This window comes from Lepisosteus oculatus, chromosome 18 (assembly GCF_040954835.1).
Source record: "Lepisosteus oculatus isolate fLepOcu1 chromosome 18, fLepOcu1.hap2, whole genome shotgun sequence".
Classification (NCBI taxonomy): domain Eukaryota; kingdom Metazoa; phylum Chordata; class Actinopteri; order Semionotiformes; family Lepisosteidae; genus Lepisosteus; species Lepisosteus oculatus.
The window spans coordinates 13,777,483-13,781,643 of record NC_090713.1 but is presented as its reverse complement, the minus strand read 5'-3'; the positions used below and the strand labels follow the sequence as shown (position 1 = coordinate 13,781,643).

General features: G+C 38.8%; 1 long non-coding RNA gene across 1 annotated transcript; it reads left to right on the top strand.

Annotated features, from left to right (window-relative positions):
* The first annotated feature begins 354 nt into the window (after positions 1–354).
* Positions 355–1,353, top strand: LOC138223940 (uncharacterized). The gene is made up of 2 exons (XR_011182359.1): positions 355–494; positions 800–1,353. It is a non-coding gene; the product is annotated as an uncharacterized lncRNA (long non-coding RNA).
* Positions 1,354–4,161: the final 2,808 nt, after the last annotated feature.

The window sequence follows — 4,161 nt, the reverse complement described above, 5'->3', positions numbered from 1 at the left end:
AAGTATTAATACTCTTTCTTTGTTTCCATTTCACCTCTAGAGTCCAGTGGGCAGATTGTTTTGACTCAGTCTCCAGCTCAGACTGTTCTCCCAGGAAGCTCTGTCTCTATCAGCTGTACAGCCAGCAGTTCTCTTATCAGTGGTAGTTACAGTTACCTGCACTGGTACCTGCAGAAACCTGGTCAGGCTCCACAGGTCCTGGTTTATTTGGCAACAACCCGTCAGTCTGGGGTTCCTGATCGATTCACTGGCAGTGGGTCTGGAACAGCCTTTACACTGAAAATCACTGGAGTCCAGGCTGAAGATGCAGGAGATTATTACTGTCAGCAGAGTAGAAGCTACCCTTTCACACAGTGATACATGTCTGTACAAAAACCTACCTCAGCTCTACAGGAGCTGCTCTGACTCATCAACAGGAACCACAGAGGATTGAGACTGAGAACAGCTGCAGAGCTGCTGCAAGTGAACTGAGCACCACTTAGTTTGTACATAATGTATGAACTTTTATCTTAATGTTATAGTTATTTTTTACCCAAATTACTTCTACATGTATCCACATTATTAAATGAAACTGAAAATGAAAAATATGAATATTTTTTGCTTTTAACAGTTAAGTAGATAATATGTTATATATTATTGATAAAATTTTAAAGTACATCTGTTCAGCATTTTAAACAATATTGTATATTGTTTATGTTTGCTCCAATGATAGCTTCCATCACTGAGAAGAGAAAGCAAAAGCTACTGTTCAGGCAGTAGAGTTAATTTCTTATTAACATGTGGGACTGCCTGTTCACAGGACTCTGGGTCTGTTAGAATGAAAATCAGATGAATCAGGAGCCTGAAGAAACTGAAGCCCGTGATGATTCTCCTTCTGGTGTGTTTATTGTCAAATAGAACCACAATCATTACAGACTGCAGTTTTCAAAACTGACCATAAGAGGGAGAAAGATCACTGCTACCTGCACTGTACAACAGCCCATCGATAAAGACAGCAGAACAGCCTCCAGTTCATTGCAGATTGTTGGCATTTGTCTCCTCTGTGCCAATGGTTGCCTTCCTTTCTAAGCATCTGAAGAAGGATTCCTGAAATGCCCTAAATTATTTTTTTAAATAATTATACACAATATAAAATACACAAAAAAGATGTAGGTGTAATATAAACATTTGTGTTTGCAAATTCTGTAACTTATACACTTAATTCAATTGTGTTCATTTGAAAATAATCGGTCATGCACTCCAAAACAGAAGGAAAGCTCAAACACAAGATCATAAAGCCCAGCTTATAAATCTGAAAGTCTGTGTGAAAAAGAACAGTGATGTACAGTTATTAAAGTCCTCATCTCACATCTACAGTCTCTCACTGTCTTTACTGTCTGAGCTCACAGTGACCCTGTGCAATATCCCAGATCATCCTGAGCCCCAAGTCCACACTCAGTGTGTAGATGGGGTTTGATTGACATTGAAGAAAAATATTAGAGTAATGCAAGAATTTCATATTTATACTATTTTCAAACAACAGGGAAAATAAAAGTTTAATGCACATGTTCAAACATGAAAACAGAATTAATGAAGGGAGAAATTAAAATATTTTTTCTTATCCGTACTGTATTCTGTTACTTATTTACTGTCATTATAAGAATCCCCAGTCTCCATAATAATCCATAGTTATTAATTTCACATAAAAGATAAATGTATTCATTTTTTTTCTGATATCGTGGCATCTGTTTCAAATATTGTAATGTTTATGAAATTAGGTTTTTCTGCAAATTAGGCAGTTTCCCACATTCTAAATGCATTTGTTTAGATACAACATGTCAATACAAGAAGTAAAAACTATACAGGTACAGACAATTCACAGAGTTTAATATATAGTCTATCATTAATTTACAGTACAAAAAGTGACAAAGTAATCATAAAACACAATTCATCTTTTTCGTGAGTTTCAGGTCTGTGATTGTAGTTTGGATTTGTGATTCACGTAATTTTCGGTTTTTAAACCCCCGGTTTTTGGCCCCTGGGCAAAGCCCTTAACCTCAACTGCTCCAGGGGCACTGTATACAATGTGTAAGATGACCAGAGGAAGGGTCATCCAGGACAGGTATTTCAGGAACGATCTGCTCACTATACTTGAATTAGACCTGACCAAGATGGCCGCTAAGAGAAGTCAGCTGACCCACAGATGGAAAGGGCTCAGTCCGAAAAACAACGAGACACAGGTGTGTCTCAGCAGGAAACAAAATATATATGCCCTGGAAACAGTGAACCGGCGCGGAAGCCAGTAGGTGGATGCATTTGGAGAAGATAGTGGAAAGTCGGTTGGTATTGGGACAGATTTAAGGATAACGGATAACGGATAACGGATAACGGATAACGGATAACGGATAACGGATAACGGATAACGGATAACGGATAATGGATAATGGATAACGGATAACGGATAACGGATAACGGATAACGGATAACGGATAACGGATAACGGATAACGGATAACGGATAACGGATAACGGATAACGGATATTTACGGAAGAAATAAAGGTTTACGGTTTACGGTTTGTGATTTGGATATGGCATGGATTGGTGGAACTTTACAGACTTTGGAACTCGGACTGAATAAGGATTGAGAGAACGGATTGCGGACTGGCTTGGAAACGGAGAAAAACTCCATGAAAATTAAAGAAGAGAGCGTGGTGTGAGTACTTTTGTCTCTATCACATAAACCTTTCCCCCAGAGGCACCACAAATGGCTGATCCTGTGCTCTGACCCCAGGCTTCTCTCTCCCTGGAGAGCAAGCTGGGGTATGCAAAAATAAATGTATTATATAATTATTTAAACAAGAAATTGTATATGGACAATAAAGTGATCTTATCTTATACTTCATGATATAGACATTTTGTTGAATGCCAAGTAGTGTCTAATGTCTTTTTTTTTCCAAGCATTTATTTTCATTGAGTTTTAAATGAACTCTATTATAGGTGTAGGAGGCTAAATGCCAGTGAAACCTTCAAGGATGATCTAGATGGGGAAATTTACTGAGGCATCAGTATTCAGTCCCCTAAGGCAGGCATTGCTGAGAAGCAAATTTGGCAGTAATTACTGTTGTCAGCATTCCTGGATACAGTATGTCTCCCTCAATGTGTACAGCAGGATGGTGTAATTGTGTTTATTCTTCCTGGTAAAACTGCTTCAGTCCTCACTTGGTCTGGGGATTGATTATGAACTTCAGCTGTCAAGCCTCTCATCACTTTTCTATGGGATTCAAGTCTGGGCTGACTGGGACTGGAACACTGAAGGACATTCAGTCTCTTCTTGTCAGACCTCTTCAGTGTGGCTCTGGACTTGAGCTTCGGGTTATTGTGCTAATGAAAAGTTAATTTTCTACAAATTTTTAATTTGGGTGAGTCAAATATGATTTCCTCTAGAATTACACAGACTTTACTTAGTCCATTTCTACCCATACAAATGAGTTACTGTATCTATAGAGACTAGAATAATGTCAATGTGTGAACAATGACTCCTGGTTTAGACACAGAACAGCTTCACGGTGGCATTTCTAATCACTTCCCTCTTCCACACTGAGCAGCAGGAGTCTTATACAGGGGTCTGGGTGATATGATGCACATTCCAGGGCATAATGATGAATGTCACTATACTTAAAGAGAAAAGTATTCTTCTGATCTGTGCCTCATGAACGCTTCATCCCTAATTTGGTCCAAAACCTAATTCTTCTTGATTATTTGTCACACTGCTTTGACATTTATGACTTAACATCAAATATCTATTAAAGAGAAAGATGTATTTGTAAGGAAGTCAAGCTGCTCCATTTTGATTTCACACAGGGAGTGACCATGGCATAGATTTGGCTCACAAGCAACCTGGCAGAAATATAAAAGTAACATCAGCCACCAGTGTCTGAGCACCTTACAGTGAGAAACATCTGCTGCCTCATCAGACAGCTCTGTTCGGTGATCTCACTGCAGGTGCCTGGTTGTCATATCTCCTCCCTCTCCAGTAGAATCAACACTAGAATTGACTTTCCATCTCAGATGTGGCCAACAGTGAATCTACAGGCTCTGGTTAAATTGCTTTGAGGTGTAACTCAGTCTTGTATTTATTTATTCTTACTGCCCTTTTAATCGCAGCTTAATCATACTGTACAT